Source organism: Mytilus californianus, unplaced genomic scaffold, assembly GCF_021869535.1.
Source record: "Mytilus californianus isolate M0D057914Y unplaced genomic scaffold, xbMytCali1.0.p SCAF_1, whole genome shotgun sequence".
NCBI lineage: Eukaryota > Metazoa > Mollusca > Bivalvia > Mytilida > Mytilidae > Mytilus > Mytilus californianus.
The window spans coordinates 23,402,236-23,418,500 of NW_026262581.1; the positions used below are offsets into that span (position 1 = coordinate 23,402,236).

General features: G+C 33.0%; 1 pseudogene; it reads left to right on the forward strand.

Annotated features, from left to right (window-relative positions):
- The first annotated feature begins 1,014 nt into the window (after positions 1-1,014).
- Positions 1,015-13,165, forward strand: LOC127717346 (tubulin alpha-8 chain-like; annotated as a pseudogene).
- Positions 13,166-16,265: the final 3,100 nt, after the last annotated feature.

The window sequence follows — 16,265 nt, forward strand, 5'->3', positions numbered from 1 at the left end:
ATACTTAATTGTTATCTAAAGAAATCAAAATTCCTTGCAAATTTTATGGAAGTTTAATGCGGTAATTTTTAGTTGATTAAGAAGCGGCGTCTTAGCTGCTGCGCTGGTACCCATAGTCGTTAGGCAACATGTTCAAAGTGTCGATTCCAGTTAGAGACAAAAACTTACACTTTCATTTAAATTCTCTTTTTTTCAGTGCTAGATCTTAATCTAATTATCGTTATTTGTATTAGTATTCATATTATCATGATTATCAATATTATTTTATTTTATTAGAATAATAATATTTATTATTAATCATACTTCACGTTAGAATGCCAGATTTTGATTGGTTGATACGACACATTTTACTCTATTCCTTGGCTCAGCGGTAGACAATTTGTTCAATGTCACCCTCTCGTGCAGATCAATCAAAAATTGATAATTTAAAAGACACAATGACAATGTTAAGGTTCTACGTTTTAGCCTCGGAACTTTTCATGGACTTTCAACATAAAAAAATCCACATCTTGCCGATTTTTTGTTACATTTCTAATGACTGTTAGTTACGTTGTTAGGTTCACGAACTCATAGTTTATTACTTTCAATTTAAATTCTTAAAGACAATAACGACAGAACATTCAGTATGATAAGATAAATAACAAAAAGCTTAGAGGGTGATAGAGGAGATTTTTACACCGTTTAAAACATTGTCAACCGTGGCGAATTTGGTACGATTTCAGTTGGACGTCAAACGAAAGTTATCCTTTCAAGTTGTAGGAGCTTTTTTCACAAAAAAATTGCGACAAAAACTGAGCGTAACTTATACTGAAATGTGCATGACTAAAGAGAATTTTTCTTGTAAGTTTTTTTGGTGAAATTGATCGCTATCCACAGTATTTAAAATTTCCGAAATTGAACATTTACATCACATTGTGTACACTTATTTTTATCAATTTATGTTCTTATATTCGCGGTCGTTTGTATCGTATACATTTAATAATTGACCGCCTTCCTTCTTTTTTTTCAGAGAGAATGCATATCAATCCATGTTGGCCAAGCAGGCGTTCAGATTGGCAATGCATGCTGGGAACTCTATTGCTTAGAACACAACATCAATCCCGATGGAACCGTGCAGGACGGAAATGGAAGCCTAGACGATTCACTGAATACATTTTATAACGAAACAAGACATGGCAAACATGTACCAAGAGCTATATATGTTGACCTTGAACCAAGTGTTGTAGGCATGTTTATATTTGTCAAAGTCTGTTTTTGTTACAATGGAATAGTTAAATTAAGTACAACTAATTGTGTAAAAGTTACAAAATCTTTTATTATCCCAGAGGTAAATAGCCACTTGTGAGTTTGAATGTCCGCCTCTCTATTTTGACGCGTTTTGTGCGAAAACATTAAAACTTGGAAGCACCTGAAGTTTTTTCCGAATGTTTTCTTTTGAACCATTTGTCAACTTGCACTAAACTTTATTCAATAATGCCCCTTTGGGTTAGAGAAGATTTAAATTGATTGGATGGTCAATAGGTCAAAGTTTAAAGTCGCAGCATCAATTGATAGACAGAATTTAAGAATAATTTCTGTTTTGTTTTGAACTATATGTTCAACTTTTACCAAAACTGACAAACTTGAAAATTGCCCTTTGGAAAGAACAATACCTCCTATTCAATTTTGGCACAGTGGTTAATAAGGGTAAATAATATGAATAAATGGAGGTATATGGTATGCTAGCAACCCAAATAAACAAACGACCAAAGATATCTAGAGGGTAATTAAAATTAACAGGTGTCTCTACAATATATCAAGCTCCAATTCGCTCCGAGTCGGAATAGTTGGAAATTTTTTAAAGGAAACTATTCAAGTTCTGTCATCAGCACCAAAATCTCCTAATGACCAACAACAACGACAAAAAACCATCAAGACAATGCAAATTGTGGCACAAGAAAACTTTTAAATATACTGTTTTGTTTGAAATTGCATTAATGAACAACGCACTCATTTCGCTTTTTCTGCGTTTGATGCTCAAGAAAACCATACTTTTAAGCAAACTGAATTCTTTAACTGTTACAGGTAGTAGTCAGCTTACGAGGGAAACATTCTTATATATGATCAAATTGGTGCTATATTAGCCCAATTATAAAGTTTTAACTATAAAAACATGTTTTTGGGATTCAATTTTAGATGAAGTACGAACGGGTAAATACAAAGAACTATTTCATCCGGAACAATTAATCACTGGCAATGAAGACGCCGCTAACAACTTTGCAAGGGGTCACTATGCCGTCGGAAGAGAAACTGCTGACGTTGCATTAGATAAAATACGACTTGTGGTAAGTCATCACAGAACATTACTGTTTGATTTCCGTAAGCATTTATAAAAGAGATTTCTTAAAACTAAAGAAGAAGTTCGCATTAAAATTCACGTGATAGTTTAAACATAAGACATCAATTCTTATATTCCGAGAGAGAAACAAAAGACACATTAATTTGAATATATGTTTTACGCTTGGAGTGTTAGATATTATGAAATCATCTCGACGGGTTTGAAAAAGTATATTTTACCGTAGTTGGTAACAAGTGTTCCAGAAGGAATTTTTAGTGGCAAGTTATTTTATATCGATCTTGTTTACCGGACTACTTTTGTTACCAATCTGAACAAAATGACGGCTTGCATTCCTACTTTATATTCAGTGGGACGTTTTGTGCGTACTTGGGATCTGCAAAGATATATTTTCAAAATAAATGATTTACTTGAAGAATTCGGAGGATTAAATATTATGTTTAAAATACAAAACGAAAAGAGACATCTTTCACTATGTTTCAATGAGTTTTGATTAACAGAATAAAACAGAGAACTGACATCGCCATCAAAGCAGTTGCCATGCATGCATCGCCATTGACTTTAGGCGTCTACGACTATTTCAAATAATCATAATAATATATTCTGCCAATTTTTTGTCTTTAAATTTCACAACTTTCTAAATATTTTATCTTCAGTACCACCTCTCGGGAACAATACATATCCTGAATTGTACAAGTACTCCCCTTTTATTCTTTGTCATATAAAAATAAGGAGATGTGGTATAATTGCGAATGAGAAAACTTTCCGACAGCGATCAAAATGACGTAGAAGTTAACAACTATAAGTCACCGTGCGGCCTTCAACAACGAGTAAAACCCATATCGGGTAGCAAGCTACCAAGAGCCCGACATGCGTGAAAATGTCGAACAATACTAACGGGAAAACTAACGACAAAATTTATGTAAAAAATATATATTCATATATACAGCTAATTGCACACAATTTTATTTAGGGGCCAGCTGAGGACCACCTCAGGGTGCAGGATTTTCTCGCTGCATTGAAGACCCATTGGTTTGGTGGCCTTCGGCTGTTGTCTGCTCTTTGGTCGGGTTGTTGTCTCTGACATATTCCCCATTTCCATTCTCAAATTTATTCTATTTAAGGCTGACATGTGTAACGGGTTGCAAGGTTTCTTAGTCTTCCACAGTTTTGGAGGAGGTACCGGAAGTGGTTTCACATCCAGGTTAATGGAACGCCTGTTCGCGGAGTATGGAAGGAAATCTAAACTGCAGTTTGCTGTATATCCATCTCCCAGGGTAAGGTGTTTTGTTGTTGTTAATATATTTATACTGCACTCTTTCTATTTGAGCAGTCAAAATGCGTTGACTGTACATTTCTATGTCATATACAGGCACTGACCCGATATCACTTTTCCTCATGAGTATTTAATACTCATTCTCTGTAACCACTTAAACTTTTTCGGCACACATTGTCACCGATCTTTCTGAAAATTGGCTGATATGTATATCCTATTAGCCTAGTCAGAAAAATAATGCCAACCGATATATATATTGGTTGGTTACCATGGTAACAGCGGAGAAAGTTGGGAATTTTGAGGAAAATACAATATTTGGTGTAGTGTTGTGAAATTATGCGGCTACATCTATTAAAAAGAAGCACAAAAACAATTAATTTCAGCCTTGTTTTTATCAAAAATCAAAAAAAGTTATGGGGAATCTACCTAGAAACATCTGAAATTAATTTCTAAAAAATTGGTCATTGTGCAATATTCCTCACAATACGAATTATCTCCCTTTAACGGGTTACACTAATGACTGGACCAAAACGAAAATGCTTTTTTTATTTCTTAAAAATTTTGTCAAATTTGAATTGCTATAAATTTAGTCCATTTAATACATAAATATAAGAAAAAATATAGAAAACTTTTAAATCTTCATAAAACGTGACCTGACCAACGCTGACAATGACAGGACCAAATGAAAATGCTCATTACTTTTTTATTTCTTAAAGGATTTATGTTAAATTTGAAATATAATAAAATTGTATCATTTAATATATAACTATATGAAAAAATTTAGAAAAAAATATTAAAAAATTCCGAAAAATTCCGAAAACGTGACCCTTCTAACGTTGACAATGACCTGACCAACAACAGCAATGACCTAACCGATGAAAATTTCTGTGTTATTTTATATCATTAAAAAAAGGGGGAAAATATATGTTTTTGGGTAAAAAAAAACTTGACCTGACCAACGTTGACGGTGTCCTGATCGTTGTACTACCTAATACTTATTTATATCTGATAGGATTTGCTTAAAATTTATATAAAAAAAAAACATTAAGATTGAATGATAAAGTCTTTATCAAATAATAAAAAAAACTGGGAAAAACAGTTTAGGGTACTGTGACGGGCACCAGGTTATTTAAACTTTTTATGGTATTGAGAAGTATATTGTATTTTACTGTGTTGTAAATTATGTTGTATATTACCAGTTATAATTTGACATGTTTGATCACAAATATAAAGTAACACACAAAAGGTGTGAAGTAGGCCAAAAATACATGTAAGTTGATAAATCCAATATAATTGTTTTTTAATATTTTCATAACAGTAAATAATTATTTCCACGCACAACTTAAGGCATGCCCGAGCCTTGTGTCGGATATCCTGGTAGTTTTAAATATTTTCATAAAAAAAAATAAACATTTCGCGGACTACTTGAGGTATGCCCGAGCCCCTGCATGCACGATATCTTGGTAGTTTAAAATATTTTAATAAAATATAAGTAAACATATTCAACGACTTAACTTGAGGTATGCCAAATGTCCTCGAAAGTCAATACATTTATCGTTTGCTAATATGTTTGAAAAGCATTTTATATTTTCTTATTTGATAAAATTAATGGTTCAATCTAAGTGTTTCTATAAATTTGATGCAAAGCCTATTACATATAAATAGGTATAAAGTAATTTTTCCTGGTCATGATAACGGTCAGAATATAGGACAAAAAGTCACAGACAGAAAGTCACAGACAAAAAGTTTAGGAAAAAAAGTCACATGTATATATGTTATAAACATTGAGTCCTGTTTCAAAGTAAAATCTTTTTTTTTTTTGTTAAAAGAAAGACAATATACTAATTTTGAGAAACATCTTTCTGTAATGCGCTTTCAGCATGTTCAGTGAAAATCAAATTATATGTACATGTATGTTATAATTCTTTTAAAGAAACCCTCTCACCGTAAAGAGTTATCATAATTTATGGTCAATATTTTTTAATTTGCTGCTAAAAATCCATAAAGATAATTGTTATTTTCTCAAATTTCAATAATCCAATGCCTAATACTAATGTTAAGATAGTGCTACCATAGGCGGATCCAGGGGCCCTGAGGGCCCGTCCCCTCCTTATTTATTGGAAATATTTGGTTGATTACATATGGAATCACTGAAGCATAAATGTAGCGAGCCATCACTTTAGGCAGTCAGTGCGACCCCTTATATGAAAATTGTCCAGATGGTACATTTCCACCCACTGCTCGTATTAAGACCACCAGCCACCATCTGACAGATCCTCCCCGGCCAGAACGGCACACAAAAATTGTGTCGGATGGATACCAGGGACCATCGGATCAACGGCCGACAGTACCCGCCCTTGTTGGTTACGCCCTTTGTTTGCTAAAGAACCCTTGTGTTAATTCTTTTAGGGGCACCCAAGTTGACCTATTGAAATTTCTGTCCTTGTCCAATTGATCCCGATTTCCAGTGATATTTCAAATTGTCCGCCTTCATCCCAGCCTACCCATATTGCCGGACCTTTTTGAAATTGTCTATTTTTTTCAACTTCACCTAAAAATGATCTTCATGTAGATACTCATCATCCAATAATACAATAATATTCAAAACGTATAGCTATACATGCTTTGCCATTTCAACATTGAGTTTAATAATGAATGAGAAAAATAAACAGCTCATAATATAGGTATTTTTTCCTTAATAGAAAGAAAGGTTCGATGGTCAATTATCATTTACTTAGAGGACCAACGTCTGACTCTTTTTGTTCTATTTTGTATTGTGTTGAAGTGTGTCAAATTAATTAATTTTGGGTCAGTAGACTAGCGATGGACCAATGTTCCTATTAAATTTATTGATTTTGTTCTCTTCTGAAATATACATGAGATATTTGACACTGGACACAAAGCAAACCATAACTAATCGATCATTTTATTTTTACAAAATCTTACCCTCCCCTCCCCCCCCTAAACGATATTGATTATTTTCATTTGTATTTATTTCTGTGCCTCACACACAAACAATTTTAAGCTTGGCCTTTCTTGAACTGTCAATGTTCTGATTGTATCATCTTAATATTATGTATAAATAGTTAGGAGCTAGTAGCTAGTAGCTAGTAGCTAGTAGCTAAAATTCCGAACTGTCAACACCAAGTGGCACTTTGATCTTTTGATCTCTACTACAGCATTTGAATACTAGTTGGTGGACTGACTTGTAAAAGTCATCATTCTTTGACATTGCATTAAATTGAAAACTTACAGAAGAGAGTTTTTGTATGAGAGATTTAGTCTATTTTCAAGCGTTTTCCAAGTTTATGCATATACATGTAATTTGTTGTTTCTATGGCAACACTATCACTAATAATGCCTGGAATATTATGAATATTTCTCAAATACAAGAAAACCTGCATATGTAAGCAAAACTGTATACATTCATTGTTATATGTATCGAAGTTCATTAATACGCATTTGTAAAAATTAGTACTTATCCGTATTTTTGCAAATGAACTACTTGTTTCCATGGCAACACATTCAATGGCAAATATTGTCCAATTGAATATGTAAATTTTTAAATTATTTTATTTGTTTTTTTCTAGATTGAGTAATTGTTTTTCTTGTATATTTTTCATGATCATGAAAACAGACTGAAATTTCTTTATAATCAGCACTTTTATCCAGAATAGAGAAATTGTGTTTATTTCCTTCAAGTGGTTACACCATTATCGAAATACTATACTAGCAAAATCATTTATATATACACATGTGTGTATAAAGAGAAACTTAATAAGTGTTTTAGTTTTCCTACTTTTGTGCACATTTAAGAAACTAACTGAAACTTTTTTCAAAATTGTTTTAAACTTGTGTATCAAAATGAAATTGTTTCCATAGCAACACAGTTGAAACTATCATACCGTTATATATGAATATGTTTAAAATTTTGATGATTACAATAATTTCTACATATTGTATATTTATTTATTTTTTTCTGACTGCAGAATTAGGTTTTAAAACATTTTTTTTCAAAATTTTCAAAAAAAAAAATTTCTGAAAAAATGAAAACTAAGCATTTTGTATCCATGGTAACAAAATATTGAGACATACTTCCCCATTACTTTTTCGCATCATTGATAAGATAAGACTATGATATTTATGAATTCATGGTGGACTTAAACTCAGGTGTCCGCAAACAATTATGGTGAGCATTCAAAAATTACCTCAAAAGGGTATTTTTTACCTAATGCAAACCACATAAAAAGGGGGGTATATGTGATTATGATTGAAATGGAATATGAAAATATCAGTTATTAAATTACATTAATAAAATGCATATATTTAATAAAATCATAAAACAATATTCATTCTCTTAATTATTTATTATGAAAAATTATGTTGAAAATAGCCTTTTTCAGCTTATAATCATAGATATTCAGAAGAGGTAAAACTGGTCATCGGTTGCTATGGCAACCGATATGCTTAGCAACCAAAATTTTGCCATTTTGTGTTTTTTTCATCAAGACTAGTAAGTGTGTGCAGTTTGAAGAAAATCCATGACCATGCGTGCCACACTCCCTATATAAGAGTTTAAATTGTTACAGAGAACCAGTATTAAATAGTAAAGCCGGACCTATATTTAATTATTCATGATGACCTCTTCAACCTGTCCTTGTTTCCAATGTATACAACGAAGCGTGGAACAACTCAAACTTATTTCTTTTACAATTGTTGGAAAAACATATTTCACTTGTAAATATTTTTTGTTTAAAACCTATAAATCATTATGTTTTATGCTTATTGTTGATATTTTAGTCCATACTCAAACGAATTCGTTCACCATCGATTTGTTTCAACAGGTAATGTCCATTTCATTGTGTTGTATATTTCTCCGCCAGATATGTCAGAGGCCTTTTTAAAGGGGGATTTTTCCCAATATTTATATCAAATAAATAACAATAACACAATAAACAACAATTGAAAATGTTTTTTTTCTAGATTGCAGTATAAAGACAATAATAGTGTATTGACTTGACATATCAACGATATAAGGATGAGGCCCGAAACGGGGAAAAAGCTCGGCAGAGCCTCGCATTTCCCCGTTTCTAAGCCTCATCCTTATACCGTTGATATGTCAAGTCAATAGACTATTATTGTCTATATATATGAACTACTTTAAAATCATAGCGTTCAAACAAAAATTATTAAAACAAATAAATAGTGTTGACGGTTATTTCAAATAATAAGTTATTCTTTCGAAAAATACGAATAAAAGGAGATGTTGGGGGAATAAGTCAATAAGACAGAAGCCCAACGATACACAAAAACGATACGACATTAAGTAGTTATCATACGAGCGTTTGTCTTTAATAACAAACAGATGTCTTGCCAATAAGTTCAACTTAGTAAGGCGAAGTCTAAGATTTATAAAGTAAATCAATAAGTGTTTTACTTTTCTGGAAAAAAAAGCGTATGCTCTTAATCGAAAACACTTTGGACATAGGCGTTGTCTTCCATCTACCGGAGTAAAAATTACTACACCATTGTCTGATACGTCGTTCATTTAGACATTCTATTGAGACCGGTTTTGATATCTTATTTAAAAAATTATCATTAAGCAATAGTGAACCCTTTTCAAATGAATATCAAACTGGTTTGATAAAAACTCATCAAAAATACCAGGCTTATAATTTGGTACGCCAGACGCGCGTTTCGTTTACATAAGACTCATCAGTGACGCTCGAATCAAGCAGTTGGAAATCCAAATCAGATACAAAGTTAAAATGCATAGATAAGCGAATATTCCGAAAAGTTGAGCCAAATGAGGATAAGGCTATCTATATATGGGGTAGAAAAACCTAAGTTTTTTTTTTAATATTTCAACATTGTATAAACAGTAAATTTACAGAAAATGAACATATCAATGATATTTCACGTCAGCACAAAACTGCTGACTTCTGGACTAATAAAGTTCCGTTATTTATATGCAGACTTCAACAGCTGTTGTAGAACCATACAACGCCATCTTAGCCACTCATGCAACAATGGATCATGCCGATTGCGCATTCTTGGTAGATAACGAGGCCATATTTGACATATGCAAAAGAAATCTTGATATCGACAGACCGTCCTACACTAACCTAAATAGACTGATTGGTCAAGTTGTCTCATCTATAACTTCGTCATTGCGTTTTAATGGCGTTCTCAATGTTGACATGAATGAATTTCAGACCAATTTAGTGCCTTATCCACGTATCCATTTTCCATTGGTTAACTATGCACCAATTAAATCAGGTAATTTGAGTATCAAATACTTTTCTACATGTATTTTATCTGTTTAGTAAGTTTCTGACAGTGAGCTCAAACCTTTATGTTTGAAAACTTTATATGAATATCAGCATCACTTGTCGATTGTCGGAGAAACTTTCTGAACTAATTGTCCTTTTTTATTCTATTACCGGTACGTTGTTGATTTGAGGTTCTGTTACAAAGTAACACTACACCGGGTATCCCGATCCGAAATCCGAGGAGCAATTACACGAGACCGCAAACGGTGGGTAAGTAAAATCTGTATCCGAGCATTATGCTCCGTGGGAATCGGATCCAGATTAATTTACCCAACGTTTGCGGTCTCTTGCAATTGCTCTTCTAGATTCGGAACTCGTTCGTTTTTTTTTTCATTACGAATACTTGAGAAGCATATTCAAAAAAGTTATCTCGGAAAGAGGTAGTACATGTATGCTTAACCGATGAGAGTGTCTTCTTTCCGACAGGACTCATTTTGAATTTTCACTGTAGTCCACAATGTCAGAGCTTGTTGTTAGTAGTATTGGACTCTACCATCACTCCACATTCTTATTAAATCTTCAATTGCATTTTATATAAACTAATTTGATGTAGAGCGACCCTGATAAAAAGTACTATAGAAAACAGTGTCGTACGCATTGATTCGGTATGATAAGTATGTTTAGTTTAAAGAAATAATTTTTATTTAAAGGGGATAACACCATAAGACAATCCAAAATATAAATAACAGATAAAGTACATAATTTACACAAATAGATACAAATTCATATACATGTATTCATAATATTTTCATATCTAATGAATGTCAGTCAATGATTTCGTTACTTTGTTACAGCCGAAAAGGCATATCACGAAGCTATGTCCGTAGCAGAGATCACAAATGCCTGCTTTGAGCCAAGTAATCAAATGGTTAAATGTGATCCGCGTCATGGAAAATATATGGCATGCTGTATGATGTATCGTGGTGATGTTGTACCAAAAGATGTCAACGACGCCATTGCTAAAATTAAGACAAAACGAAAAATCCAGTTTGTAGACTGGTGCCCGACTGGTTTCAAAGTAGGAATCAACTTCCAGAAACCGACCACTGTACCAGGTAGGATACAGGAAATTTTGTTAAAAAAACCCGTTTTTTTTATTTCGCTCTCCGTTTTTTGGTCAACAAGTGTAAACTAGTTTTGTTTGGGGGTTGGGGCGTTTGGACTTGGGCAAAACTTCTCAATACTCATCTTCAAATCTGCCTAATGTGATTTAGATATATACGCCACAGAAATATGCATTTAGATTCCACTAGAAATAAAAAGATAAGTTTATGAAACTTCGTTTATTTCTACTCTTCCTGCAGTTTGCATCCAGTATGTTTGATAAATCTATGAACGTTTGATGACACTGTAGAAACTCGTTCATTGCAAACAATTTACAATGATTTATTTCAAACGAAATGTATGTTTCTATGTTGTAATGTTACACTACTGTTTCATGTTAGGGTGATGGTTGGCGCCTGTTAAAACGTTTAAACCCGTTGCATTGTTTGCACCTGTCCTAAGTCAGGAACCTGTTTCAGTGGTTGTCGTTTGTTGATGTGGTTCTTAAGTGTTTTTCGTTTCTCGTTTTTTATATAGATTAGGCCGTTTTCCTGTTTGAATTGTTTTACACTAGTCATTTTGGGGCCCTTTATAGCTTGCTGTTCGGTGTGAGCCACGGCTCCGTGTTGAAGGCCTTACTTTGACCTATAATTGTTTACTTTTTACACATTGTGACTTGGATGGAGAGTTGTCTCATTGCCACTCATATCATATCTTCTTATTTCTATGTATAAACAAACCATAAGAATGGATATATTATCTTATGATACTGTACAGCACGCGAAAAGAATCCATAGAGAAATAATGCTGAGAAACTTCCTAGTTTTCTAATGTTGACGAAAGAATTCCCTTTTTACACTTATTTTGTAGGCGGGGATTTAGGTCCGGCACAAAGAGCTGTATGTATGTTGAGCAACACTACAGCCATAGCGGATGCATGGTCGCGAATAAGCCACAAGTTTGACCTGATGTATGCTAAAAGGGCTTTTGTCCATTGGTATGTTGGTGAAGGTAAGGATTTTTTATTAATGTAACACTGATTACAATTTTCTAATAATGTCATTTTGCATTTACCTAGATTTTAAGGGGTAGGATTATATGCCAATGAATTCACCATTTTACAAAGCTAAAAAGACTAGTGTCATTTTTTCTACTCTAAGTCTAGTGCTTAAATTGGTCGCTAGTTGAAAATGACGATACTAGAACGTTAAAGATCAGTCACAGCATTTTTGTTTACGTTTTTGAAAATGTTACCCGGCATGCATGCATTCTGTAACTAAAATTTTGTTCGAAAGTACACAGGAACGTCATGAGTCATTGTTAGGGTCACGTGCTATTGACGATCGCACTGCGTGTACATTTGTTGGATATTGCTCACTTTAATAAATGAATAGATTGATTTGTTACATGAATTTCTTATTCATTGGCGGATCCAGGGGGGGGGGGGGGGATTTGGTTGATTAAATTGGGAACCACTGAAGCATGACTGTAGCGGACCCCCTCTTATGGCAGTCAGTGGGACCCCTTTATAAAAAATTCTGGGTCCGCCACTGTTATTTGCTTCTATGAACTGTTAAGTTCAAGATTTCACATTGATTTATGTTTACTTGAAAATGTGGTCGAAGCCTAGTGATTGAAAAGTTTCAAATGATGAAACATTTAAATACTGACATACCATGCATGAGTTTTGACATTCATTTATAGAAACTGGATTTGCAAAACACATGTTTATTATATTTCCTATCCGTACATTCTGGTTGGTTATTGGTTTGATCATTCACTTGATATCTTAATCTCATTTATATAAAGTGACATCGTAGATGGATCAGTTGATTTAATTTTGCCCCAAAAAATCAGTAGTTTTCAGTAGGTTTTTTTTGTATCCATTTTAAAGACAACATTTAGTTGTGTCCACGCTTTCAGATCTCTTCCATGAAGAAAAATTGTAAACAGTTATTCCCCTGATACCTTATTTTTTTTCTCCAGACGAAGGTTATATCTTCCAGCTGTTAAGGGTAACATTATTCTAATCATACCATATCATATAAAAAATATTTTATTAAAGGAATGGAAGAAGGCGAATTTTCTGAAGCTAGAGAAAACGTGGCTGCTTTGGAGAAAGATTATAATGAAGTTGGAATGGAGTGTTATGAAGTAGAGGAAGAAGACGAATACTAGAAAAGTTAATCTTGCGAATAAAATATTACAAGTTATGTCTTTTATCAGCACATACAATTGGAATTCTGGTGATAAAAAAGTTTCCCTTCAAAAATGAGCTCCTTAATTTTTTACACGATATCCGCGAGGACAATATTAATTAAAAGTCTATTGGAAAATATACACATAATTAGTAACATATTATATGTAAATAAACAAATTAAACCAGACTGAGTATAAACCAATAACGTAAATAGTTCATTGGTTTTTTGTTGTTGTTATTCTTAGCATGCACTCTTACAAGATAAACACATGTTCTTTGTTGCATAGCTTTTATGCTTTTTAAAAATTGAAAAAAGATATCGCATGTAAACTTCAATGAGACAACAACCTAACAACTCAATCAGTAAATATATGTAGAGGTAAACATACAGTCTTCAACAACATACAGCAAGTCAAGCTCTAAAGCCCATAGTGTAAACACTTTAACCAAAAAATTTAACAGACCCTTCTAAAGATCTGCCTCAACAATAATTAAATAACATAGGATAGGTATGTAGTTAGCTACACTCGTTTGCGATTTCATATATAGGGTTCATTTATGTCAACGACCATTAATCATTTGTTGGGCATGGATTTTTTTTTCGAATTCAATATATAAATATAGGCAAAGCATTTTTATTAGTAATTTTTCAATAGCATACCAGGAACAAGAAGGTTTATTTTATGTGTATCCCCACCATCCTATAGTGTTCATTGGAAACAAACTATTTTTCTCATTTCATTTCTTTTCTTTTTATTGTAGTTGATAGATTTTATAGACTGCCGGGCTCACTCTTACTTTTCAGTGAGCCTCCATCCTTTCTGAAACCCATCTGCAATGAGCTTCATACTCAGAATGAAAACTCCCTAAAAGAAGAGTTTTGATATATAATTAGGTCTTTCCACTTTTCCGTGGAAAGACCTATTGATTTTGTTCTGATTATTATTTTTTTTTTCTTCCGCCTTATTTTTTCTTAGTATACGTAGTATTGTTGTTTCACAAGATGTCGCTTAGATATTTGGTATATGATATCGAACAGTTTATACGCTTTTTAAACTGACAACCGCTTAACCGAATATTTTACGTTGTTATCTCCCCAAACACTGTTTTTCTTGTGGCCACTACTCCTTCGCAACCGTAAAAGATTACGACAAATTTATTTTACCAGATTGCTCGCTATATCTTCAGGATGTTGAGTTTGGTTTTCACCGAAGCGTTCCGGAGACTCCATATGAGAGTTATTTCCCCTTATGCATTTGATATAAGTGATATGCATTTCTAACTGGTTAACCATAAGTGATAGAGACCTAGGGTCTTTTGATTTGAGGTCCTTGGTCCAAAAAAAGGAAAATTTGGTCAAGGTCAAAGGTCAAGGTCATATTCTAAATTTTGATTTTAGCTTATTTTCACTTGTTTTCAAAAACCGTATAAGATATCGACAACATATTATTACTAAATTGTTAGTTGCGACATGTCACTACACGTACATTTTGGTTTAAATGGTGCGCTAACATTAAATTAGAGTTTTCTCCCCTCTTGTATTTAAAAATACGCGTATGGTGATATAACTCATTAAGCATATATAATTAAGACCTAGGATCTTTTGATTTGAGGTCCTTGGTTAATGACCTTGAAATTGAGCTCAAGGTCATGGGTAAATTTGACGTTCTAGATTTTGACCTTTGCTTTTACCTCATATGTAAACATGATAAAGCCATGGGACTTTTTGCATTAGGTTGCAAGCCATTTGACCTTAGAAAATCCAACCGGAAGTGACCATGTGTAAACCGGAAGTAGCTATTTTTTGTACTTATTTAATATAAAAAGTATAAAGAACCATATATTTTTGGAATCAGTGTCAAGTAAACATTCAAATTATACCGGAAGTGACATTTTTCAAACCGGAAGTGACAAATAATCTCCCTTATTTAAAAAAAAATGTATAGAAACCATATATTTTTGGAATCAACGTACAATAAGCTATCATTTGACGCTGGAAATGACATTTTAAACCAAATTTTAATATTTTCATATCAAAATAGATCTTTATGGGTGGAAAGACCTTCAATTGTTCTCTGAACAATTGGTTTTTAATTCATCATATTTTACCTCGTCTTCAAAATTTCTTATATATATTATTTTACCCTTTTTAAAAAAAAATATCCTTTTAGAGCTCCGAAAGTTATAATATATGTAGATATTTCTAGCGCACAATTCTAATCATAAGTACACATACATCTATCTATATGTTTTGCTTATCTCATTTAAAACAAATTAAATGGTAATTTATTATCAACTATGATAAGGGAGACCACTGTGAATTTATATATTAAAGATTTGCTTTTTTTAATTTCTATGTGATAACTTTGAATCTTATTTATTTAGATGGACTTTTAGTCACTATTATATCCGTAACATATGTTGCCATATATTTAAGGTTATTAAATTAGTTTGATAATGCATTTATTTTAAGGGGCATCCAATCTGATACATCATATTCTTATAATTTCATTCCTCATCCCCAAAAATATTTCCATTAATCTGTTTTCAAGTTATCAATATATCCCGTAAACCCCGTTCAAAGAATTCGAAATTCAAGAGCTTCATTTATTATACACATAGAAATAGGAATGATGACGTCCAGGGGCAAATATTACATGTACAGGACGGTAACATATTAACAATTATGAACCGACACCCTAGCCGGAATTTTAACAGTGTCAGATTCATTATTAGCGTTCATCATTTTGGAAACACCTCTATGGTCTTGTTGTATCGGGCTCGCCTCTAGTGGAGAGTCGTTGGTTTGATCTCTGGCTGGATCAAACCAAAGACTTGTAAATTGATATTCTCCGCTAGCACACGAAATTTAGAAGTAGGAGCAAAGGAGTCAGTGAACAAGCCCGCTACAATTCAATTATGGTTAACGGTGTCGGCTTTAGCATGGTTGATATTGATGTCACATTAACATTTTATCGTCCTCATGTACATGTAATATTTGCCACTGGACATCATCTTCATAGTCATCATCATCCTTTTGGCTATATGACTCCGAGCGTAATGGGTGTTTCAACTTGC